Genomic DNA, 27974 nt, shown 5'->3' with positions numbered 1-27974 from the left:
CATATCAACACTCATTTCTAGGGTAGATTGCCAGATAAAAGAGAGGACATCCAACTAAATCTGAATTTCCAAAAAACAATGATTTTTTTAATACGACTAAAATATTGCATGGAATATACTTATACTAAAAACGTTCTTTTTTTTCTGAAATTCATATTTAACTGGGTGTCCTGTATTTCTGTTTGCTAAATCTGGCAACTCTACACTAGGGAAATGGAGGATCTACGACAAGAAACACCATTCTGATAGGAAAGTATTTTAGGGGTTGTTTCAAAAGCAAAAGTCAGAGGCAGTGTAAAAACAGACACGTGGACGGTTTGAACTTCTAAGGTACCTCCTGAGTACAATGTGCATGGTCTCCCTACATTACTGTTTTTGATGACTTCTAGGAATTGATTCTCAGACTTTATCCCAGACTACTGAATCAGAATCTGTACTTAACAAGATCCCAAGGGGATTCATATGCATATTAAAATTTGAGAAGTACTGATCCAGACCATTCCTTCTGTTAGCCATTAAATTTCTCAGCTAACTCTAGTGATTAAATACTTATAATTGCCACTATAAAGCACAGTTCTACAGCTTGAGGAAATACATATAAATGCTCTTTATAAACTGTAAATTGTAAAGTTCCGTATAGGTATAAGGTTTTCTTAATAATGTATTGGTTGAATGATGTAGCCTTCAAGTAAAGAATTTATGAATTTATAGGCCAAATTTGGTAAAAATTACTTTAAAAACCTAAATCCTAATAGGTGGGTAATACAACCATAAATGGCAATTAACACTAAGAAAAGGAATGTAGGCCAAGTTAAAACGTAATCTGAGTAAAGCTTCTAAGAATATGAGGATGGATTTATGCTATCTCTTGACCATGTAGTCTAGAATATTTCAAATAAGCCATTAAGAGTTATTAGTTTTTCTTTCCTGGGCACATCATCTGTGTTCATTTCCTGGCAGCTAGAACGATAACTCTGCAATGGATTGACTTAACAACAGGAATTTATTGACTCATGATTTCAGAGGCTATGGAAAATTTGCTTCCTTCCGGGGTCAGTATCTTCTGGCTGTTTGGCAATCTTTATAGTTCTGAGGCTTTTCTGTCATATGGAAATGCACATGGTAGCGTCTTCTTCTTTCTCTTCTGGGATCCTTTGACTTCCAGCTTCTGGTTGCTCCCTATGGCTTCATTTTCCTGTTCCAATTCCTTTGCTTATAAGGACTTCAGCCATATTGGATTAAAGTCCACCTCATTCCATTGGGCACAGCTTACCTAATAACATCTCCAAAGGCCCTGTTTACAAATGGGTTCACACCCACAGGACTAAGAGTTACTGTTTGTGGAGGACCTGATTCAATCCCCAACATGGTCTGTTGAGCAAACTGATGGAAATGAGAGATCCTCCACAAAGGATTACCCAGAAGGTCTTGGCATTGACTAATCTCCATGTGGTTAGCATAATGTCCTTGTCTTTAGCTTCAATTTGGAAAGGAAAGTCTTCAGAAGACACTGCAGTCAGGTTTAGCTAATTTCTCACTGAAAAAAAAAAAAATGGTAGCAATGACAATAGCACTATAAGCCTGAAAGATATTGTTTAAGTTTGCCAAAGGATGTTGATCCAAAATATCAGAAATGGGTTGGATTTTTTTAAAAAACAAGTCAATTTTATTGATATATATTAATAAAAAATCCATCCAAAGTGTACAATCAATGGTATTCAGTGTGCATTCATAACTGCAATAATTTTTAAAATATTTTCAGTATCCAGGAGTAATACTATTAATAATAGCAATAATAAATAAAAACCAACCATACAAACCTCATCATCTCTCGTCTAGGTTTCCCCTGCCATACATAGCTGCTATTCTGTTTCTTTCTCTCCAGTTTATTTGTATTTACATTTTGTAAAAACAGTCTTATATACACATTATCACCCAAATTCATGTTTTACATGAGGTTTCACTATGATATACAGGTCCATGTTACATGTTTTAGCTTTCCTTCTTGTAATATACATGTACTTAGGCTTTCCCTTTCAACCACTCTTATACCCATATAATAGCTCTGATAGTCACAAACACGGAGATGTGCTTTCACCATTTCCATTCAATTCCAAGGATTTACAAAACAACCTTTTAACCAGTTCTGCACAGGTTAACCCCCAGCTTTCCATTCTCTAGCCTCATTCTATTATCTGGTGACCTATAATTATTAATTCCATGAGTTTGTATAATGTATTTAGTTCATAATAGTGCAATCATATAGTATTTGTCCTTTTGTGTCTGGCTTGCTTCACTCAACAATGTCCTCCAGGCTCATCTATGTTGTCGTATGGTTCATGACTTCATTTCTTTTTACCATTGCATAATATTCCATTGTATGTAAATACCACAATTTCTTTATCTATTCATCAGTTGATGGATATCAGGGTTGTCTCCAAATTTTGGCTATCATGAATAATGCAACTAGGAACATTAGTGTGCAGATATCTTTTCGTGTTACTGCTCTCAGTTCTTTTGGGTATATATCTAGCAATAGTATTCCTGGGTCACATGGCAAGTCTATATTCAACTTCCACAGGAACTGCCAAACAATCCTCCACAGTGGCTGTACCATTCTACATTTCCATCAACCATGAATAAGTGTTCCTATCTCTTCACATCCTCACCCACATTTATAGTTTTCTGATTTTTTACTAGTGGCCAGTCTAATAGGTGTGAAATGATATCTCATTGTAGTTTATGTGCATTTCCCTAATTGCTAGTAATGTTGAACATTTTTTCATGTGTTTCTTCTGTGGACAACTTTCTTTTCAAGTCTTTTGCCCATTTTTTAATAGAGTAGTTTGTCGTTTTTTTCATTGAGTTTTATGACTTCTTTGTAAATCATGGATATTAAACCTTTATTGGATATGTGATTGCCAAATATTTTCTCCCATTTAGGCAGCTGTCTTTTCACCCTTTCGGTAAAGTCCTTTGAGGTGCAAAAGTTGAATTTTGAGGTCCCACTTATCTATTTTTTCTTTTGCTACTTGAGCTTTGGGTATAAGGTTTAAGAAACTATCACCTATCACAAGATCTTAAAGATGTTTTCCTACATTTTCTTCTAGGAGTTTTATGGTTGTCACTTTTATATTTAGGTCCTTGATCCATTTTGAGTTAATTTTTGTAGGTGTAAGGTATAAGGTGTAAGGTGTAACATAGGGGTCTTCTTTCTTTCTTTTGGATATGGTTATGTAGTTCTCCCAGCACTATTTGTTGAATAGACTGTTCTTGCCCCACTGGGTGGGCTTAAGACCCTTGATAAAAATCACTTGACTGTAGTGGTGAGGGCCTACTTCTGGGTCCTCAATTCAGTTCCATTGGTCAATCTATCATTATGCCAGTCCCATGCTGTTTTTACCGCTGTAGGTAAGTAATATGCTTTAAAGTCAGGAAGTGAGAGTCCTCCAACACTGTTCTTTTTAAAGATATTTTTGTCTATTTGGGGCCCCTTACCCTTCCAAATAAGTTTGATTATTGGCTTTTCCACTTCTGTAAAGAAGTCTGTTGGGATTTGTATTGGGATTGCATTGAGTCTGCAAATCAGTTTGGGTAGAATTGACATCTTAATGATATTTAGTCTTCCAATCCATGAACATGGATGTCCTTCCACTTATTTAAGTCTTCTTCAGTTTCTTTTAGCAATGCTTTGTAGTTTTCTGAATCCTTGGTTAAGTTTATTCCTAAATATTTGATTGCTTTAGTTGCTATTATAAATGGAATTTTTTTCTGATTTCCTCCTCAGATTGCACATCAGTATAGTATATAAATGGGAATAATATTTTCATATTAATCTTATATCCCACCACTTTGCTGAACTTCACTATTAATTCTAGTAGTTCTCTTGTAGATTTTTCAGTATTTTCTAGATACAGGGTTATATCATCAGTGAATAGTGAAAAGTTTTAGTTTTTCCTTTCCTATTTAGGTGCCTTTTATTTCTTTATCTAGCCTAATTGCTCTAGCTAGGACTTCTAGCACAATATTGAATAACAATGGTGACAGTGGGAATCCTTGTCTTGTTCCTGATCTTAGCAGGAAAGCTTTCAGGCTTTCACCATTGGGTATAATGCTAGCTGTAGGTTTTTCATATATGCACTTTACCATATTGAGAAATCTTTCTTCTATTCCTATCTTTTGGGATGTTTTTTATTAAGAAAGGATGCTTCATTTTGTCAAATGCCTTTTATGCATCAATCTAAACGATCATGCTATTTTTCATCTTCAATTTATCAATATGGTTTATTACACTAATTTATTTTCTTGTGTTGAAACACCTTTGCACAGCTGGGATAAAACCCAGTTGATTGTGGTGTATAATTCTTTTAATGGGCTTTTGGATTCAGTTTGCAAGTATTTTGTTGAGGATCTTTGCATCTATATTCATTAGAGATATTGGTCTGTAATTTTCTTTTTTCATAGTACCTTTACTTGGTTTTGGTATTAGGGTGATGTTGGCTTCAGAGAATGAGTTTGGTAATGTTCTTTCCTGTTCAGTTTTTTGGAAAAGCTTGAACAAGATTGGTATTAGATCATCTTTGAATGATGGGTAGAATTCACCTGTGATGCTTACTGGTCCCAGACTTTTCATCTTTGGGAGGTTTTTGATGACTGTTTCAATCTCTTCACTTGTGATTTGTTTGTTGAGGTCTTCTATTTCTTCTAGGGTCAGTGTAGGTGGTTTATTTCTAGGAATTTGTCCAACTCATCTACATTGTCTAGGTTTTTGGCATACAGTTGTTCATAATATCCTCTTATGATCTCTCTTCTTTCTGCAGGGTTAGTTGTAATGTCCTCTCTCTCATTTCTGATTTTGCTTATTTGCATCTTCTCTCTTTTTTTCTTTGTCAGTCTAGCTAAGGGTTTGTCAAAAGAAAAGAAATTTGGTTTTATCATTTCTTTGCTTATTTTATTTTTAGGACATACCAGAGATTGAATCCAGGCCCTCACACATGGAAAGCAGGTGCTCAACCACTTGAGCTACATCTGATCTCCAGTGTTGGCTTTTATAAAGGGGATTTATTTGGGGTGAGGCCATGAAAAGTCTAACACAAGGCACCATAAGAGGTATTTTTTCACCAATGTCAGCTACCATGTGGTCAAAAAAGATCTTTGCTGCCATCTTAGCCTTTGCCTCCAGACTCATTGTTTTTGGAGCCTATAACCCAGAGCTCAGGTGTGAGCAACCAGTGATAGGGCTTGTCCCTTACCAGGCCTCCCCTCTCAGGTTTGGTTGCTCCACTTTCTTCCTGAGTTCACCTACAAGCTATCAGTATCAAGCTATCAGGTTTGTCTCTCCCTGGGCTTCAGCTCTTTGAGCCTCTCCTTTCTCTTACATGGCAGTATCAAATATGGTGGCTTCCTTTTCCTGTTTCTTTGTTTTTATCAGAACCAGCAAGAGGGTGGAGACTCAAACTGAGTCAAGCCTCACTGATGTATTCCAACTGAAAGGTCTCATGTCCACAGGAATGGATTATATCATAAGCATAGTCTTTCTTTTATTAGGATTCATAAAATAATCTCTAACTGCCACAGATATAGAAGACTTCCAGGGTTTATAAGGGCTGAACATCTTAGCATTGTTATGAATGCTTTATTACCAATTCCAAAGACATCAATGGATCAGTGGTAGCCTTCAGCACCAATAACAACATGAATATTTTACACTCCAGCATTTCTGACTACACGTTTAGTTTTTATCAATAGCTGAGGATGATTCCTGACACTACAGTTCTCTTTGATTCAGTACTATATTTTCTGCATGTTTTCATCTTTTATGAGGGCACAGAGAGCATTATGTTCAATGTTTGTATATCTCATCTCTATATTTCAGAGGAAGACAAAGAGATTGTAATGGTACCAAATTTTCTTTAGTAAAAACTAAAAAATTACATTCAATGTTTCATTGATTGCAATGAACTTAAGAAGATGGTAATCTTTTCAATGTTTTTGGAGATATTTTATTGATTCTGACAAGCAATAATGGCAAGTGACTTTCATCAGAAAAATATATTTGAACCCATAACAAAAAAACTTTTTATTGTTGATGTTGTTGTTAAGAATTAAATGGCATACATTTTACAGCTAGAGGGACCCAAAAGGAAATGGTACAGGCAGGGTTGGGAAAATGATGACAAATTAAACCTAAAAACATTTGATCAAGAGAAATTCATCATTTCCTAAGAATGGATATCTGAGAATAAAGAATGATACACCAAAAGCTGATTATAAACTGAAACCAATGTTATTTTGAATTTAAATGCCTTTATAATATACCAAAAAACATTAAATCTGGTCAATAATTATATTGTCTCCATGATACCTTCATTATTTGGTAGTACTGAGATACAGTTGTTCTGAAAAGTATTTACGTTAGTTAGATGGACCTTTATGATTTTTTTAAACCATAAAGTCTATTTTTATTTGCTGTCATTAGTAATAATTGGTTTATAAGATAAGAAGATAAGATTGGGCTTAACTCTTTGAATATTATTCATACTTATTAGTGCTTTGTGCTTTACAGGAAATGCATTTCCACTCTGAACCTTTGGAGAAATTTTAGCCAGTGAAACTGAATTCATGCTATGTGTCTTAGTTGTAGGGAAGATCTGTAAGGCTCTTGTCTCCATCTCTCAACCAATGAAATATGATATTTTTGTTCAACAAAGGAAAAATACCCAATTACTGTAGTCATTGATTTTGACCATGGAAACAAAACAGAATAAACCTGGGTAAAGAAAAGAGAAATACAAGAAAGTATTTTAGAACAAAATCTTGCATGGACCCTCCTTTCAAAAACATCCTACAGGGAAAAAGGTTTCCGTTTATCAACTTGCTGCCATAGGATTTTTGAACTGGATGGACAATAGCTCATTAAAAGATATTTATATTCTACTCGTAGAGAACTACTTCTTTCCTCCTTCATTTAAAATCATATCACTCACATCAATACCATCCATCTGGCAAGGATTTATCTACTTATGCCAACTACTACTATATTATTAACTTTAATCATCATGTAACCTATGAGACAGCAATGAAGTATAGTAAGAACAAGTCATGGCAAATTAGCTCTAATCACTATGTTGACTGATCTACTTCCTTCTTAGTGTATAAAAGGGGTTCCATAGACATTCTATATCTCAATTTTGATGAAACAATCTACAAGTGATTGTCTCTTATGTCCATGGGGTTTATTCACCAATTCAGGATTCAGAGGGTATAAGGGCTAAAGCTTCAGTTTAGGTTGTTGGGTTAGGTGGGGGGAATAATCTAAACATTCCACTCTAGGTTCCTCCATGGCAAGCTGTTCTATATGTCTGCTGACTGGTGTTTCTATATTACCCACAATTTAGCTTTATTTCCAGGACTGGGATAACCACCATATATATAGTTGGGGTTCAATAGCTGTACATTGAATGAATGAGATGCTTTTGTTTTACCCTTCCACATACCATTTACTGTGAGAAGCAGGGCAAACCTAGGAGATGTAGAAAGAGGAAGACTCAGAGAGAAATCTAACCATCATAGACTAAGGAATCATCCTTTAGTTTCTGTTTATATTAAAATTGTGGGCTTATTTGGGGATATTTGGCTGGAATTTGTGGGAGGATAGAGATATTTTGTGGGGTTAAAAATCAGCATACCTCTAATACCAAACTTTAAGATCTGACCCATCATAATAAATATTTTTACTATATTATGAATAAGCTGTCAGTAAGATTGACACAGTTTATCTAGGATAATTTTTAAATTTTGAAAAGACATTTTTTCCTTAGTTCTTCTAATAAAGAGAAATAATAATCCATTTATTTTTTATAATTTGTGTTTCTGAGTTGAAGTAACCAGAAGTGGCCAAATAATTTATAAAGAGTGGTAATACTTTGTTTTTGTTGTTTGTATGTGTGTGTGTCATATAATCCCTAAGCTCTTACAAATGATCAAAGCCCTCTCTCCAGGACCCCTATTATAACAACATATACTCACCAGAGAAGTATAGTAATATTGTTTTGCCAACCTCAGAAACAACTGTCACAATGTCCCAAGTCTGTGCCTTGAAGGCTTTTATTTTATTTCCTGGATACATTCAACTTTATTAATCACATCTATCAGAGCCCATACAGACAAGGACAAAAAAGGGTCTCCCATTTCTTTTATTAGGTGGTTCAGTAACAGACCAATACACAATTAGAGAGTCCTCAACCAAGAGTCTAGCTCCAGGAGTAGCAAGTCAAATTTTACATTAACTGGTTTTGTGGGCTTGGGTCAGTCACATCATAATAATGGGTCATTTTCACCTTCTCAAAAATGGGGAAAATAAGAATACCCTTGCCCAGATTATCCAGTAGTGTGTCATGGTGATCAATCGACAAAATGCATAGGAAGGAACGTTTTTCTGAAAATAGAAGGACAGATATGTTAGTTATCAGAAGTCCCTGCTTTCCCAACTTTGGCTTCCCCCAAACTCTTCACAAGCAAGCAAATATTGGTGCTCCTTCCAGGGGCCTTGCCACCAGGGACCTTCTTCACCAAGAGCCTTCCTCTACCTGTGATGTCACCATCCACAGGAGCTACACAGGAAGGCTCACATCTCCCAACTTCTCTGTCCTCCCTTTCAGCTTGAACTCCCCTCTGGACTTCCCTCTTCAGCAAGGTTTTCTAAACAGCTGTTAACCTCCAACTTGACTTCTGAACTCTCTTGATCTCAGGCTTCAAAGAGAGCAGTTCTGGAGAAGAGAACTCAGTAGATCTGAAAGGGCCAAGAAAAAACAAAAACAAAAAAAGGATGCCAGGAACCCTGGAAAAATTTAATTCCTCTGTTAGTTCTATCAACATATTATGGGCAGTCTGGAACATCTAGTCATAACCTTATCTACATGTTCCTGTGGTTTTGAGTTTCAAATAAAATCTGCTCATAAACTAAGCACTGCTGGTGTTATTAAAATGCTTTCTTCTTCCAATTTATATTGCCTTCACTGTTCCAACTGCCGGTGCTGCTTATAAAGATCTACATATCAGACATGGCAGCAGAAGACATTCCTGAATTCCAACTGCAATTCAAGAATCCCTTTCAATTTTGAGCAGGCCACATTTCATTTTTCCATCTGAGAAATGGGCATGCTAGTTCTGCCTTCAGCAGGGCACCTTTCAGAAAGATTTGAAAGCAATTATTTTACGCAGTAAACATCAAGTACTACTTCAGTAGATAATGTGCTGGTTTCTGCTATCTAAATTACACAGAAAAGAACAATTGTTTTGACTAGAAAATCAGAATCAGGGTCCAACAATGTACATATTTTTGAAAACAAGCCAAAGTCATTTAAATTCATCCTTTTCAGTAAGCTCATTGGCATTAATATACATGTATTCTTTTAACCAAATAATGAAATGATTTTTCTTCTTTTAAAAAAACTCAAGCCGACATTTAATCTAAAAAAGGAAGTTCTAATTATGAGGAGATTATTATTTTCTCATTTGTGCAGATTTGCCTCATTAGAACTGTAATCCTTTTCCCTCAGCCCACAGACTGAAAGCAACCTTTTGGTAAGATTCTGACAGCAAAATTGCCAATTTAAACAAAAGTCCAAATTGAAGTGACTGGAAGACCTGGCCAGTGCAACGATTAGTAAAAACAATGACCAGAGAAGAGATCAATTCTCATATTCCATTTGAGGGCCATCTTAGTAATTGTTCATGGAAGTCACTGGGCTTCATCTTGGAGGCCTCATAAAAATCTGATGTTAAATTCGAATTATGCTATATACCATCATGGTGTCTAGCCAGCCAAATTCAAACGACATTCATTTTATACTTCTCTAATCTCTCCAAGTGCTTCAGTGGATCATTTATAGAATTGAGGCTTAATGGTTAGAAATTAAATTAGAACGGAAATATGCATCATGCTTCTACTGCACTAAAATGAAAACTTTTTTCCTAGTTAAGTGGACCATCTTTCTCTTTTGGATATTTAACAAGAAAAAAGAACTAATTTAATGGAGTGAGCTCATTAATGCTTCTCTAGTCCATCCATTAGCATGTGTTCTAAAGAGAGCAAAGATAGCAAAATGTTACTCAAATATGCCTATTGCCTGATGTTACTAAAAGCACTTTCCTCTCACATTCCAACCCATAAAGCATTGATTTAGTGTTTATTTTCACCAGAGCCTCCAATTTATTTAAGGAGGAACATCCAGGTGTTTCTTTTTTTGTTTTGCTTTTGTTTTTGTATTTTAAAAAAATTTTTTTTTCAAAATGAAAATGTAGCCCACAAACAATGGCCATGAATCAGTTAAATAGTAAAATATCTACGAGGCAGGAAAATTGAAAGTAGAGAATGTAGATCAGCATAAACATGGAAAATATAACGCACCAACTTAAATCTAAAATCCTCACTAATAGCCTGGAGATGAAGAATTGATAACTAACACCAGAATTCTACTTTATTTATATTAATATGTTATATAGCAGTTGTTTTTAATCTCTGAGTAGAGGAACTCTGGGATAAAGGTAGTGAGTGTTTTAAAGTTACAGGAAAGAATCCTGCATAAATATGCATACCAATCATTGTGTTAAGGTTATTAATATGCCTTTCAAAATACATCTAATACTATTTTTTAAGAATATGAAAATACTGTTACAGCTTATAAAACACATTTTTACTTAAAAGGTTTACTAAATTTACAATGATAGTGATGTTGGTTTTTTTTTAAACCAGTGGCTATCAAAATAATTATTCTGTCATCTTAAGTTCCACAAAATTCTTTAAAAACTGTCTCCATTATTTTAAGCAATCAAAATTATATATTTATATACCTCCATATACACATATCCATGTATGCACAAACATATATATATATATATAGCAATGTTTGAATTGACTGCTCATAAGGCATGCAGCTGATTTTGTGAAATTGACTCAGTTCTTTTACACAGACTTTTATTGTCCTGATTTGAATGAATGCCCTTATGCATTGTTAAAGCAAGCCTCCTTATGCCTTTAGACTCTGGTGATATTTTCATTCACCATCTTCACCATCACTGTGGTCAGATAGTATAGATATCCCCTTAAATTCAATGTTAATAGTAGTCTCTACTGAACTCATTACTGAGGGTGTATATATTTTCTCTAATCATAATGATAATAATTCTGTGAGGTATAAGTGATTATTCAGTTTTACAAATGAGAAAACTGAGGCACAGGGGTTTGTGGACCTTTGCCCTTATCCATAGTACCAAATAGGTATTAAATCTGGAACTGAACCTGAGACTATCTGATTCTAAAATTGGTATGTGGTCTTTGACCAATATCATAGTCACATCCTCACTGGCAAAATAATGGCTATATCTCTGAAACTTTATAAAGTCCTACACAAATATAAGGCATCATTTTATCAACCATTACATCTATGAGATGTAGAAATTCTAGGGGAGAAAAGAAGTGATGACAAAAGGATTCACTCTTCTAGGAATCACTCTAAATATTGCTCATTCAGATCAAATGACTGGAATTGCCATACTTTACCAGGAATGTCCTGAAAGAGATGAAAATCTGGGATAAGGAGAGGAGAGCAATATAAACTGGGCACGGCCCAGGGACAGACCACAGGAGGCTGAGGGCACTGGAGGCTGCAGACAAGTGGGCACAAAGCAGAAGGAATTGCTGGGCCACATCACAGAGAAGAGCTCTATGCAGGGCAGGCAGGCCAGCTCTCAGAGCATGAGTCAGTGCTGGAAACAGAACCCGAGTGCACAGTGGTGGATGGCCTCCTTGTGCAGAATCCCTCTTGATTCCACTGTCAGCAACTGAGTTTGGAGGCTGTCTCCACTTAGGTTGACCTGGAACACATTTCCTACGCTTCACTTAGGAAGCCCTGGTCATGGCTTTCATTCCTGTGGGGCCCAATTATCTCTGCTCTGACAAATGTTAACATACTCAGTCCTTGGACGGCCACTCAGAAGGCACGGACAATGTTAACGGGTCAGTGGGATCACCTTTGGCTCTAAGACACTAAAGATTTCTTTTCTGGAATGACACAAAGACCCAAACCCTACCAGTGGGCTTTGTAAGTTGCTAACTAAGAAACCACTTCTATAAGTGCAAGTGCTTAGAGGGATAGTGAGTGTTCAAGCTCACAGTGAGTTAAAACAGAAAAGAATTCATAGGTGCCTGCAGGATGTCTAGGGTGCATTTGAGCCTAGCAAGTAAATTAACTTTTACATGTAGGATGTCTAATTAATGATTATGTGATACACTTGGCTCTCATTCTACTTATTTTCAAAACCATATACATACATATTTCCTCTTAAGAGTAAAATTTGGAAAGAGAATTCTGTGAAATCTTACTGGTAGATTAAAATAGAAATAGACAGGTTTAAAATTTTTAGTAAAGCTGGGAAATGTTAATTCCTCCAACTTCCTCATCCTGCCCCTCAATCGTACCCACCTAAACCTCATACCAATCTTTCCAAGAATTAGAAAGGTATTTCAGAAACTGTCTCAATTCATCAATCACCAGATGTACATATATGGATATTGACTAAATGAGAGGCTATAATTTGCCTCTACTTTTGCCTCTGCTTAGATTCTCTGTTCCAATGTCTCACTGACCTAGCTCTGCCTTCTGATCCTAGAGGAAGAATGGAAAAACTGAGATAAAAATCAAGGACATATGAAAATATTTAATAAAAATCAGAAATGCAAAGTCAGAAACTTTGGAGAAAAAAGTAACAGGAAACATATCAAGAGGTGTAATTTTTAGGTATAGACAAACTATCACTATAACCTTGAGTCTTTTCTGTAATTACTTCTCTATTGCCTTGCAATTTCCAGAGTAAACATTTAGTAAATATTATTTTCAATAATAATAACCATTCCCCATACCTATTATCTAAATGTATGCATGCTTATTAATTATGCAATTTTTATAGGAAAACAACAAAAGTTTATAAAATGTCAAAGAAATGCCAAGCTAAGCACTGTAACAACATGAAAAATAAAAGCTTACTGTCTCTTGAAAGTTAATTGTTTAAAATAAATTTATATGTACCTCAAGGGTCTATTAAATGTTCACGGGCCACTACATTATTATCCAGAAATAAAGAAAACATATTTGCCTTGAATTGATTTGCCTATCTTCTTAGAACATTAGAAAAATCATTCTACATAAAGTATATTGGGTACCCAGTAATCCCTTTTTTTATTTTGTTATTTTTAAGCTTCCAAAGTTTGTTAGTCTTGGCTTGTTAAGCAAACACAATTTTAAAAATATATAGATAAAAGATAATTATGGGTCATCTTTCCTTTTAAAAGACAACCTTTAAAAAATAATGAAAGGTAGAAATGATCGCTAGAATATACTTGGAATCATATGATTACATAAATCATAGAACTGACCCTAGATATAAAAATAGAATGATTTCTTCTCATTAGTCCTGTAAGCCTAGTAAGATAAAGTAGAGAGTTTAGACATTTATCTTTATAATTCACTTTTTTTTTCTCTCTCTTTACAGAGGAGGTGCTGCTCTGAAAGAATCTGAATGCCAGTTTTCAGGTAAGGTTGTACTGCAATATTATTACAGCTAGTATTGAAATTTTAAAAATCAACCAGCTGTTTTGACTATAACAGTCAAAGTGTGTTTATGCATATGCATGTTTTGTGCATGTAAAAATACATCCAGTATTCCAATTATTCTACCAACAGTAAGTCAGTAATGTGTAACCTGTCCCAATTTATAAATAAGATGATCATCCAGTGTGTGGCCAAAATCTATTTGTAAAATTATAATTATAGAAAAGTAGGTTGTGTTAATGCAGTTCTCTAATCTTTGTCCCTCATTTTTTATCTACATTTCTTTCAAAGCCCAGTACTTGGAATAAGGACCAGCACACAGTAGGTGCTTAATAAGTATATGCCAGATAAACGGATATTGAATTTCTGTTCATGCTCATTGAGATTCAAAGGACCTTCACCATTCATTTGTCATTGCCTATTTTCTGGTTCCCTTGACTTAATGTGCTATTCGTATGGAAAAGGAGAGCAGGCAAAAAGGAACAAGGGAATTTTGGTTGATAAAAGATAGTGAGTAGAATAATCCAAAGTGAAACAACATCAAATTGATGACTAGATTTTTAACCAAATATCTTTCTGGTGGACCAGGGATTACAAACTCAGTGCAGGAGAAAGGGAAGAGATGGAGACAGTGGATTATTGGAGTATTCATGTTATGCCACAAGTCATTGCCAAACGGAAGTGAGGGGATTGTTTGGTAATTCTGATATCTTGGCAATTCTCCTACTTTATTGCAAACATGATATTTTCTGGACTGAGAACTATATACTTTTAGGAAAATATATATAATGCTTAATAAATTTGTCTAAAATGGTATAAAAATAAAGGATAATCTATGAATGATATATAATAATAAATTTGAAATTCCATTCCTAATCCACTGTGATAGACATTATTCTTTGTTAACTCAATTTTAATAAAAAAACACTAAACTTTAAGCAACTAGCAAATTATAAATTGTTAGAGGTTTCTTCCTTATCAGGCTTATAATGATTAACTGATTACCAAATTTACAATGGTTAACAAACAGTGACTTGCATTCCCGTGACGTGGAACAACCCCCCATCCAGAGCCTACATGATTTGTTGGACAAGCTATAGCCTATGTACTCAGAACAGCTCATTTCCTCCCAAGAATAGACAAAGGAACCACATGGCACCATCAACCCCTCCTTCATCCCTAGAATTCACTACCCCCAGCTTACCACTCCCTAGCCAGACAAGAGTTCCCTTTCAGCCCTCAGGTCTTAACCAAGCCCCAACCCATTCCTACTGACTAAACTTTTTCCCACCTATAGATGATACTGTATACATTCATGACTGCTTCTTCAGAACCCTCCACTGCGAGAGCGTCCCAATAAACTTTCTGCCTCCAATCACTGGTCTCCATGTCCCAGTGAGCGCCATTTTTCTCCTACATAAATGTATCATTAGTTTAATCATCTATTTGTAGAATTATTCTTACTTAGCAGTTCTGAAATAATAAAATGCAAATACTTTAACTCATTATTCATCCGTTACTAAAAGTGTAGGAAAAGAGGTTAAGAGGTCATACTGAAGCGATGAAAAACCATGATTTCATTAATGTAAAAAAGGTAAAAAAACAAGTTAAAGACATTTCTTGAAGTTGTTAATTAGTAGTAAGAAACCTGGTTAAACAATCATCTGGATTTAGAAAGTGGTCAATAATGTGAAATCAAACCATATCCTAGAAATTACCCTACATTTTCAAAGTTGGAAAAAACATTAAGATTCTAAATTTATGTATAAAATAGTTATAGTCTCATTTCCTGGACAACTTTTATGAAAGTTCTTTTGTCAAAGTCATCATAACAAAATGCATGTGGGTAGGCAGTGGACTTGGCCCAGTGGTTAGGGCGTCTGTCTACCACATGGGAGGTCCGCAGTTCAAATACGGGCCTCCTTGACCCGTGTGGAGGTGGCCCATGCACAGTGCTGATGCGTGCAAGGAGTGCCCTGCCACGCAGGGGTGTCCCCGTGAGGGGAGCCCCACACACAAGGAGTGGGCCCTGTAAGGAGAGCCACTCAGTGCGAAAAAAAGTGCAGCCTGCCCAGGAATGGCGCTGCACACATGGAGAGCTGACACAAGATGATGCAACAAAAAGAAACACAGATTCTCATGCCACTGACGACAACAGAAACAGACAAAGAAGACACAGCAAATAGACACAGAGAACAGACAACCGGGGTGGGGGTGGGGAGAGAAATAAATAAATAAATAAATCTTTAAAAATGCATGTGGGTAAAGCTGCAGTTAGTAGACAATAGGTAAAGAGGCATTTTCTAAGGGATAGAGAAAAAAAAACCTCAAGGAAGCATTATTCATCCTTGTTCATTCAAGATGTTAGGCAACTAACGTTCACCACACATCCTAGCCATACATTCATTAAGAGAAAACAGTAAGACACAACTGAGAATCTAGATATAGGTGAATTTATTGTGCAGGAAGAGCCTATAATAGAGTTCTTCCTCAAGGATAAGATCAACCAGTGAGACAGCATATTTAACAAGTTGCTGTAATAAACCAGTTAAAAATATGGTAAGTAGGAGGATGGAGGAAGATTTTAATGCCTATTTTTGAGAAATGTTTCTGAAAAGTTAAGGCTAATTGCTGAACTAATTACGCTTCTCTTGAATTTCTTATACACAAATGATGTGCTTCCAGATTAATTAACTTTACTTCCGAAGAACTGGGAGAGATTCCAAATTTTGACTCTTTGATTACTCAACTTCCACAGAAAATATTCCTTAAATTCTGGCCTTAGGCAGATGATATTAGAGATACTTTCAAAGGATATAAGTGGAAATGCAGAAGTAAATCTCTGATTTAGCACCTGATCTTCCTTACTCAGGAGAGTGAAATAGAATTCTACCTGGTATTCCAAAATTGATATGAAGATTCAAAAATAAAAAAACAAACCCTAACAACTTATCTAAGTACTGTAATATCTATTTCTATTTGCTTCCAGTTCTATCTTACCCAAAAGCAATAGTGTTCTCTCATGACCTGGGGCATTGTTGTGTTTTACAGCTCTTTTTTTCTGGGTCTGGATATTCTTCTTATTTACCTCTCAAATAAAATATATAAAATTGAGAAGCCTGTGTGCTTTCTCTGATAAACCCCCTAAATGTGAACACTGAAATCAAAAGTTCAGTTCACTGTCTGGCGTATAAGAAATCTATATCCCTTTGACTCCTGTTCTTTTATAAAATTCTATGCTAGATTTCCTGCTCTAAAAAAAATGAAAACCATTCTAATAAATAATCAGGTTATAAAAGCTACTTTTTATGAGCTTTGTTGCTTGGAGGCATATTCTGTTGCCAATGATGCTTTATTAAAAAAAAACAGAACAAAACAAAAAAACATATTGAGGTTCTGTTTGGGGAGGAGATACAAAAGGTGATTCATTGCCTGTGAATTTTGTGTCTGATCTTCCCAACATACTACTTTGTGTCCTACTCTGGTTCATAGTTACTAGATTTACCTTTAGCTGCTCAGCTAGGGGCAATAGTCCTATCCTTGATTATGAATAAAGCTTAAAGAGAGACAAAACTGCCCAATTCTATCCATTGTTGGCAGGGTTTGTGAAAATGAGAGGACTGAGAGGGAATCATTTTTTGTTTTGAACAAGAGAGATGCTTTACCTTATTTTCAAGGGGCAATAGCAACGCATAATTAACGGGGCAGGTATGACCTAGGGCAGGTAGCACAGCAGGCCAGTGGGGAGCACACTGTCTAGAACAAAGATTCCTGCTGAGTAGTACTAATGCCCAGAAAGAGGGAAAGCATTCGTAAAACCTACATTGAGTTTAAGCTACCCGAATTTGTCTGAAAACCTCCTAGAACATACGCGCACACATACACACACACACAGAGTATATTGGAACTGATTGAAAAATATAAATGAAATCCAGCAGAAGGATGAAAATACCATAATGCTGGTGGTTCAGTAATAATAGCAAATATTTTCTGAGAGTTTAGAATGAGCCAGATATTATGATAACTTCTTTTAAGCATTATTCTATTCCATGCTTGCAACATCTATGAAGTATATACTATCATTCCTGCCTTTTCTTAAAGGCAAGAAAATTGAATCTTAAAGAAGTTATGGGATGTGCCTGAGATTACACTGTAAATTACCACACAGAGTATTGGAACGTGAATACACAGAAAGATGAATTGAACAGAATTGAAAGCCCACAAATTACCTAGGTGTAGGAAAATAGGTGCCACCTCAAATCATTGGGGAAATGTGGATAATTCCATAAATGTTGTTGGAATAACTGGCTATCTGGAAAAATATCAATGAAGTTAGAGCTTGACCACAGCCAATGAGACAGGATTAATTCCAATGGATAAAAGATAAAAGCTACTAGAATCAACCAAGAATTCTTGGTTAGTCTTGGAGTGGAGAAGGCCCTTTCAACTATTACACAAAACTCAGAAGACTTTAAAGAAAATATTTACAAATGAAACTAAATAAAACTTTAAAAATAATGTGATAGAAATTACCAAAAATGTCTCTATGATTCCAAAATGCATTACTTTTAACCACCAACATGTGTCCCTCTCCCAAATGTAACTAACCACTCATATAAATTGATATAGTAATTACAACTTAAAAATAAATATCGTTAGAAAATCAAATCAATGCATCTTGTTTTGTTTCTTCTCCCAAGTGCAGAATAAAAGCTATCATCCCCTGTTTTACCATGCCCAGGTAATTTATGGGACAGGATGATCAGCAGGCACTAACTAATATCAATTCAGAGACTACATTCATTAAATATCAGAGCTGGAAGAATCTCAGAGATTATTGTATCTTTCTAATGCTGTATGGATGAGAAAAAACGACAAGTGACCTGCTTAAAATTGCAAAGCTAATTAAAGCTCACATGAGTCAACAGAATATTTCTGCTGCTGCAGATTCCCTCATCCTGGCAAAACAGAGGAAACTGTTTTGCAGTTGGAGTAATAAACCTAGACCCAGTGGTCTAAATAAGGAAATAACAGTACGAGTAACAACGTGTCTTGAGCTTTTTCTACAAACCAGATCCTTGTTAATCATTTTATATACCTTAACCTATTATGCAGAGTAGTATATATTATAATCTCCATGAGAAAATGGAGATACTTGTTCATGATCACAACTAGCAAGTTGGGGAACCAGGATTTGAACTCAAGCAGTCTTACTTCAAACTCTGCCTCTTAAAAGAAACCTATGAACCATAAGTTTGTTGAATCCTGGCTGAAAGTGGCCATGGCAACTTTAATGTCAATCCAGCACTTTCCAGACCTGCAAAGGGAATCATTTTGTTATCTTGGTGATAGGAAGTTGGTGTCCTTCTCTATGTATATTCCAACCTTAGCCACTTTTGGAGCCCCATCTGAGTCTAATTTTTGAATAAAACTTTGCACTAAACGAGCTTGGTCCTCACTAATCTTCCTCATGTCAAAACTACTGCGTAACTTATAGTCCATACAATTTATTATTCTATATATGTATAATTGGATTGTTCTCTAAATGGTTTCACATGGATCTGTTTTGTTTCACTCAAATAAAGTATAAGCCAGTTGTGGACAAGAACAGCCCTTCTGTAGCTTCTATACTCCCCTGATTACCTAGCTAGACAGACTTCAAAAGATATTTCTTGGCTGACTGACAGCTTACTGATCCTCAAATGAGTGTTTCAACTCCCTCCAACGTGCCTTTTCCACAAGTGATTGATGGGATAACTCTCTTCCTAGCTCAATTCCACCATTCCTCTAAGATTTACACTCCTGACTACCCATGACTGCAAGGAGACAGGACAGGAAGTACCACTGTCTCTTTTGCGAGTCTTATTTTTACTCAACTAATTTACATAGTACAAGTCGAGTTGTCACAGCCTTCACATTGATGTCTTTTCCTCCTTTCTCCTTTCCTTCTCTTTTATTTTTACCCTCCTTTCAAAGGTTAAAGATATAGATAGATTAGGTTAAGTTCATTATTGGAGAAATTGCGGCTATTTCTTAGATCCTACCTTCATAGACTTGCTTGGAGAATTTGCCTAATTGGGATGTATATGGGAGGGAGTGGTCCCAGAGATGAAGTGATGGCAGAGTCTTTATATATTCATAGATTTGTCAATTTTTTAGATGACCAAGTTTGATAGTTTTATATTTCCCAGTTGTGAAAATTTAATTAAATGAATGATTATGGCTCTACTGGTTGCTAAATTATTATAATATTACTGTTCTGATAATCAAGTAGCTACTCTTCTGAGACCTACAGTACTGTGATGTCCCCAAGAATTCTGGTCTTTCCAGGGACTGCCCCAAGATCCAACAAGCAAGAAGCCAAGGCTGTTTGAGGAAGGGGCCTCCAGAATCTACTCGGGTGCAATGACCAGTATCTATTTTGATTGATCAGTGCTTGTGCCTTACAGATTGTCACACATTTTGGCCATTACCTCTGTGTACATAAGTTCAAAGATAAGTCTGAAACCCAGAGACCAATGAAGGGAGAGAACGACTAGGTAGTAGAACTTTCAAACCAAGTCTAAAATTGAGAACATAAAACATATTTCCAGTTGAATGTTCCAGGAGGGGATTTCATTTAATGGATAGAAAAAGGGAAAAAAAGCAATGATTTCCAAAATTCATTGCTTTTTTTCTCTCAAGTCAGGATCCCATTTTGTAAAACTTATGTGCTAAAGAAGGTAGACAGATGACTTCCAACTGCAACTGCATAGCAGATCAGAACCCATGACCATATTCCCTACAGGTATAACCCCTGGCTGATCTATATGTGCACCCATACGGGACATGCCTGAGCTATCCACTTTTGCACTGATCTCTATTTAATAGCCATTCTGTACACTTCAATCTCAAAAATGATTTTTTAACTCCTATTGGAGCTCAGTTTTCTGAGCTCACAGTCTCCTACTTCTAACTCCCCACAAGAAGAATAGGGTCAGAGGTGGTATACCCCTTCTGAAATCTCCCAACCTCTGCAAGTGAGACTAATGAGAGAGGGGGTTGTGTAGAGTAGTTAAAGCTTAATTCAATAAACCCAGAAGCTCTTCATAAAACGCCTTCCCTTCTATAGCACTGGATGCCATAAAGAGAAACCTATTGGTAATTTTGTTTAATGCATGTTTCCTGTGAGAGACATGAGTGGTGTAGAGGAATTTATTGCCTGCTGAAAATCGATCCAATATGTGTAAAGGACAAGTGAAATTAATGTTTTACCTATGACATTTGCCATTGTTTCTATTTAAGGGTTTGTTTTGGTGCTTTAAACCATATCCTATGATGGAGAAGCAGCATTTTACATGACCTGGAGTATAGTAACTGAGGCCTCCCTGTGTTTTAAGGAGGTCATGGCCTTCCCTGAAGTTAGTGGTAGGCTTGTGCCTTCTAATTATTTACCCCAGAGTTCCACAGGGTCTTTTCCCTGGAAGAGTATGGGTGGAAAGCTGTTGGAATCAAAATATCAGCTCAATGGGAGCATTGTTGCACTCAGGCCATTGCTTCCTTGTGTTATGATGGCCTTTTAAAAATACATATTTTACTTCTTGATCTGGGTTCTGGTTACACAAGTGTGTTAATTTTGTGAAAAACCCACCCAATTTTTTTTTCATTTCCCACCCCCGATGGCTCCATCTGTCTGCTTGTAGTCTGCTTGTCTTCTTTAGGAGACACTGGGAATCAAATCCAGGACTTCCCATGTGTGAGGCAAATGTCCAACTGCTCGAGCCACTTCTGCTCCCTGCTGGTTGCTTCATCTCCTCATTGTGGCATTCTGCTCATATTCTTGAGGAGGCACTGGGAACTGAACCTGGGACCTCCCCTGTGGGAGGTGGATGTCCAATTGCTTGAGCCATATCTGCTCTCCTTGATGACTTTTTTAATGCAAAGAAAATTGCTGAGATCATCTGTATTGATAACCACATTATAATATGCTATATTTCATATCAAAAAGTGTCAATATAAAGCTCCTTGTCAGAGTACCTACAAGTCACAGATAGGGGTTCAATGAGAAATATAATTTCACTACAGCTGAGACTTCTTTAAAATCCGTTGTCTTTTCCTGGTTGCACATGGGAAATAGTCTTGAAAATTGCTCTCAGACCTCTCCTAGGGGCTGCTTTTAAACCTTATTTTGTGTCCTTTCTCTCTCTCTTTTCCCAAGGGAACTGGCATGCATTTCAGTGAGTTCATTTTTCATGACATCTTGTCAAGAAGGAGGTCAGATGTTAGCACAGATGAATACCTCTTGGACAGGACTTTTCATTGTATTAGGCAGAAAACTGCCTTTCTTTAGTGGCAAATTCTTCTTTTTGAGCAAATAATGTTTTCTGTAGTTATTACATAGAATACACTGGCTATAATGCACAAGTCTTGAGCCATTCACTCAAAGTTTCTTGTTCAGAGACTTGTGGTAGCCAGAGATCAGTTTCTTTTCCTTATAGACATCCCTTAGTGATAGACATCAAGATGAAGTCATGCAATTCTCTAAATCAGGAGTTCTGAATCAGGAATCCACGGACCCCCAAGGGTCTGTGGAAAGATTTCAGGGGGTCAATGAGCTTGAATTTAAAATTCAAAAAAACATTATTCTTGTGGAGACGTGTTGGTGTGGGTGTGATATATTATTAAATAATACACAATATAGTGTGGACTTAGTAAGGCGTCTATGGTTTTCAGTTGATTGGCTAAGGGTTTCGTGGAACAAAAAAGGTTAAGAACCCCTGGTCTAAGTTCTCAAAGGCTGGATTTGAATAAAATAAACAATATAGTCTATTGTCAAAAGTGAATGAATATTAATTTTAACTCAGCATGGATCTGCTCTTCGTTTTTGATTTTGTACATATTTATTTTCTCTACTTCTTTTTCATAAGATAGGGATAACAATCCTGAGCTAAAAATTCCAACATGGTTCTTGGCATATGTTATACCCTCAATGCATATTAGATAAACAAAGGTATCAGTGAATCAAACTGTAAGTCAAACAATGTGAAGAAACAATTGCAAATTGCTTTGGAATGTACTATGTGATAATGCTAGGGTTAGAAAGCAAATATTATGTGCATGTGCAAAAAATGCAAGGAAGCCATATGTTAACTAGAGCAAGGTGGAAATGGCTTCTTTTAAATAGAGGACAACTTTTGTGTATTTCAACTATGAGAACTAATGACCAACATGGAAACCTACCCACTCTTCAAAATCATTAACCACTCATTCCTTGCTTTACTTTCCCTGTCAAACATTTCAGCATGATGAAACATTGGGTCACTCCTAGGAGTGTGCCTAATTGTTCAAATTCTAACAGGTCTATTCCTAGCAATGAACCATACGTCAGGCATAGTTACCCCCTTTTCATCAGTTACCCACATCTATCGAGGCATAAATTATGATTGAATTTTAAAAAATTAATAACTTGAAGGTGCTTAGAAATCATAGATTTCATGGTTACCTCTGCCCCCAAACATGTACACTTATACCCCAAAACACATATTTTGACCACTGGAGAAGCTAAAGCCCAGAGAGGTTCAATGGCACTTATAAAGTAAATAATCCCTTATTACTTATTTTAATAATCACATTCCATCAGGCTTGAATATTCACCCTATTTTGTATTTTCTTAGCACTCATTAGCAAACAGCAAATAATATATTTATTTATTATCATTCTCTATACTGCCACTAGAGCACTAGCTCCAAAAGGCCACTATTTTTTTTTCTGTTGTACCACCTAGAAAAGTACTAGTATATATCAGGGTACTCAACAAATACATGTTGAATAAATACATGGATTATTGAATAGGAGATGAAACATAATATATACTTCTTAATTACAATCCAAGAGACTGCCTCAGTATAGCATACTGCCTTTCTATAAAACTAGCTTGCTGTTTTATGATTTAACATGAAATGTTATAAAACAGAATTAGATAATGAATCTTGGACAAGTGATGGTTTTGAGTTCTACTCATCACCTGATTAGGAAGAATGTGGCTTCTTTAATCCCTTCTCTTCACCATTTCTGTAGAAGCAGACATATTTTAAGTATGGAGAGAATAAAAGCAAAGGTATATAGTTGGGGCTTTTTAGAGACAGAACAAACATGACAAGATTCCCTTTACTAAAAGAAAAAAAAAAGTTATATGTTGTTTCATACCAATTAATAACATATGAAGTCTTAACAGAAGTTTGTCCTTCTTAGCAGACAGAGAGACATTGTTTCATCTAATGACACATTTGCCTAATTGGGTGTTCTTATAACTCAGGGGTGGGGGCAGGGGATATGGGGTTTAGCTTCTACTGAGGACTTCCTAAATTCCAAGCAATATTCCTAAGTGCCCTAAACATCAGTCATATCATTTAATTCTCACAATATCCCTATGGGATGGTCACTTTATGGATAAAGAAAATTGGGCAGAGAGAGATCAATTTCCTTGCCCAGGGTCACACAGTTGGTAGGTTGTGACCCTAAGTCAATACATCTGACTACTTTAGAATCATGTTCATAAGCTCCATGCTATATCATAATCAATGTTATTCTAGAAAGGATTTAAGTTGCCTACAGAAAAATCGCCACTGGAAGATGAGTTAGTCTCCAATGGATCCTGCTTTCCTACATGCTTCCTGTTCTCCTTCACCTGCGCCAGCCCTTAAATAGTTGAAAAATACTTAAGCGCTGTTCCAGCAAACTACATCTGGTACCTGGGATAAATTTGGCATCATTCATACCTGACACAATTGAGACCAGCATGTGTATAATGTGGGTGGTATGTTAATAGGTAATGAGTGATGAAAAGAACTTGAATATGAGTTTTGTTTTTTGAAAGTTGTGAAATGCCGTTAATGGGGAAAAATGTGGGAAGGAGTAGGGTGGGGTTTATGGAAATCTCCCTATATTTTTGATGTAACATTTATGTTAGCTAAAGCTTCTTTCAAAAAAAAAGTAATGAGATTTACTTTCCATATGAAAGTCATAACAAAAAGAAAAATAAAATATGATTTTCTAAAGGAAAAAATGCTGTTTAAGATTTTCCCAGTTATTGTGCTTACTTAAATTTAAGTTTTAATTACATGACTATAAAATTTAAAAAAAATTGTCTTTTAATGAAACCATTTCTTTGTTATAATTAAAATACTTTCATCTTTACATGTTTGTGCAATAACTCATTCCCATGATATCCTCAAACCTCAATCTTTGTATTTCTTTGGTTCACATGTCACATTTGGATGTACAGCACATACCTGCCTTCCTGACATCTCACCAAATTCCGCTTTCCTGGCATCCAAACATCTGTATGTAAAAATGTCTTCTTTCATAAGAAACCCTCTGCTTAGCAGGTAAAAAAAAAAAAAAAAAAAGATGAAAAAATTCTTTATGCCTACTTAAAGCTAAATCAGCCTTGACTTTTTAAATTAGTATTTAGCAAACTGTTTAACTCTTTGCATGGGCACAGTGAAAATAGTCATATTCTTAATACATTTAATTATTATTTGACCGTGTTCCACATGTTCATTTAGAACCAGCAGGATTTTTCTACATAGTCTTAGAGAAAGAAGCCACATATACATAATTTGTATAGTACCCAACATATGTAAAAATGAGAGGTTCTTGCTACCCTCTTATCTTTTCTAGAATATCTTCCTAGGTCTTATTTTCCATATACTGAAGACTCTAAAATTTATGTCTCTAGTCTTGACCTTACCCTTGAATCCAGACTTGTATATCTTACTATTTGATATTTCCACTTGCATATCTAAGAAACCCCTCAATCTTAACCAAATTTAAAATAAAATGCTTAGTTTTCCCTAACTTTCTCTTTCTCAAATGTTTCCTATCCTAGCTAATGCACCTATCACCTAGATAGTTGCTAGGAATTCAAATTCTTTTTTCCCATTATTCCCTATCTTAGGTTGAATGGTCTAATAAGTAAGCCTGATACAAACATTCTTGATCAAATGATTTATTGGGGGACTACTCTAAAGCACTGAATCTCAAACTTCAGTGTACATCAGAATCACCTATAGGGCTTGTAAAACACAGATTGCCAGACCCCACCTTCAGAATTTCTGATTCAGCAGGTCTGGGTTGGAATCTGAGAAGGTATAGTTTTAATGAGTTCCCAGGTGATGCTGATACTTTAATTACAAGACCACACTTTGAGAACTACTGCTCAAGGGAGAAAGAGAATGAGGGAAAGGGGTCTGTGGGGGGAGGGGCAGTGTAAGTAAACATGATCTCAGGTGGAATCAGTGATTGACAAAGAAGCATCTGTAAGCACTGGGAATCTCACACTCATAGCAGCTAGACAAAATGGCTCTCCAGCCAGCAAGGGAGATCTGGACAGGGTACCAACACCATGTACTGCATTCCCTAAATCCATTTTTATACAAGCCTTTTCAGATCCACCTGAATAAGTCCTGAATCTGACCACAATCACCCAGTTCTCTCATTTCTCAGCAGATGGCAACTCCTTCCTCAGGCAGAATGCCTTCTACACTGTTTTATGTAGGACTGGAGCCAAATCCCTTCTATGGGCATTCTTAGATTTGCAGGTGGAAATAACTAGTTACTGTTTAGTTAAAGAAGCTGCAGCTGCAAGTTCAAGGTCAATGTATGCAACAAAACACTGATGAAATAGCTGCCTAACTGTTCTTACTCTTCTACAATCCATTCTCCTTGCATCAGAGTGATATATTTTTTAAGTATAAAAGAAGATCATATCACCCCTCCATGACTCTCTAGTGTATTTAGAATAAAATTAAACTCCCTTCCATGACCAGCAAGGCCTGGGATTTTTCTGGTTCAAGCCATTTGTATTTACTGTATCATCTTATCATCTTCTTAAAAGCTGCTTCTCCCATAACATCAACCCTTACCATTACTTTTGCCACTTGAAGATATAGATTATGACTTCCCATCATCCAAGTCTTAGCCCAAATGCCACCTCCTCAAAGAGACTGGCACAGATCATTCTTCATAAAGCATCTCCCAACCCCTTAGTAACTGTCCCATGTAATCCTGCTATATTTCCTTCATGGCACCTAAATCGATCTGAAGGCATCTGGTTTATTCACCTGTTAAACATGTTTATCATGTCTCCCTCATATGAAGATGAGTTCCATGGATGCAGAATTTGTTTGCAGTTCCAGCTTTGTACCAGCACTGAGAAAAGTGTTGGGCACATAGGAGTTGAACAAATACTTTTTAAATAACTAGATCAATAATCTTCATGATTCAGATAAGAATATGTTACTTCTTAGACTTCAATTGCTTTACTGATTAAAGGCCTTTTTTTTAGTTATTTTGTTTTAGACTGTGCTTGTGAGAAGGATCACAATCATTCTGATCATGACATTCAGTCAAAATAATCAGCATAGTTCATTTCTAACACAGTTGCTTTAGGAAAAAAACAAATTTGTCTACATCTTGGGCAGCTGGGCCATCCATCAAAAGGCAAAATGAGCTGATTAGTTTTATTAAGGCTACATTTAGAATGGTTCTACCCATAGTGGTGCCACTGAGAATTAGGCACAATGTGATTGCACAGAAAACCAACATAAGCAAACAATGGGTAGCATTTCTCAAGTTAGAGAGTTGCTATCTGCTTCATGGAAGCTAAGACTGGAAAAGTCAAAGCAAAGCAGGAAATAGAACACTTGTTCTTGTACAAGAGCAAACGGTGCCCATAAAGATTTCATGATCATGTAGGATTGGAATCCAGGCAAACTTCTGGGGAAGATCCAGAAGCTGAATGTCTGGGCAACAAAATGTGAACACAAAGCTGCTCTTTTTGGCGAGAGTCCTTTTGTGTACCATCATTCTTCTAGGGCAGTGACTCTTGGTCCTCATACCAGAAGCATTAGTATCAGCATCACATGGGAACTTTATAGAAAAGAAAATTTTCAGACCCCACCCCAAATTACTGATTGAGAAGCTCCAGATGTGGAGCCCAGCACTCTGCTATAACAAGCCCTGCATGGGATTCTGACTTTTGTTCCAGTTTGAGAGCCCCTGGTGCAGGGCTAGAGCCAACCACATTGGCCTGCAGTGTGAGGAGGTAGGCTACATTTTGGTTACAGCTACCTGCAATTGGAAGTGCAAGTTCTGGGGTAAAGTTTGAGTCTGACATTCAACTTTTAATTGGTTAGGCAGTCTTCAGCAAAGTACAGTGTCTGCTTCTTATATTCTCCATGTATAAACAAAAGGAAGAAACTTGACCCTTAACATCACAGGTACTGTCAGGCAAACTGAAGTTGGGCAAAGCACTCCAGAAAAGTATAGTGCTCTCAGAATGATGAACATTATTACAATTCAGACAGATGTGTTAGATTCTGC

At 36.2% G+C, this 27974-nt stretch overlaps 1 protein-coding gene across 6 annotated transcripts in view; it reads right to left on the bottom strand.

Moving 5' to 3' along the window:
* The window catches only part of DCC (DCC netrin 1 receptor), a 1130593-nt gene that overhangs the window by 630657 nt on the left and 471962 nt on the right, over positions 1 to 27974 (bottom strand). The window lies entirely within an intron of this gene.

Source organism: Dasypus novemcinctus, chromosome 16 (genome assembly GCF_030445035.2).
Source record: "Dasypus novemcinctus isolate mDasNov1 chromosome 16, mDasNov1.1.hap2, whole genome shotgun sequence".
Lineage (NCBI taxonomy): Eukaryota > Metazoa > Chordata > Mammalia > Cingulata > Dasypodidae > Dasypus > Dasypus novemcinctus.
Note: the sequence above shows the minus strand (reverse complement) of the source record. Positions and strands in the feature narration are given on the sequence as shown.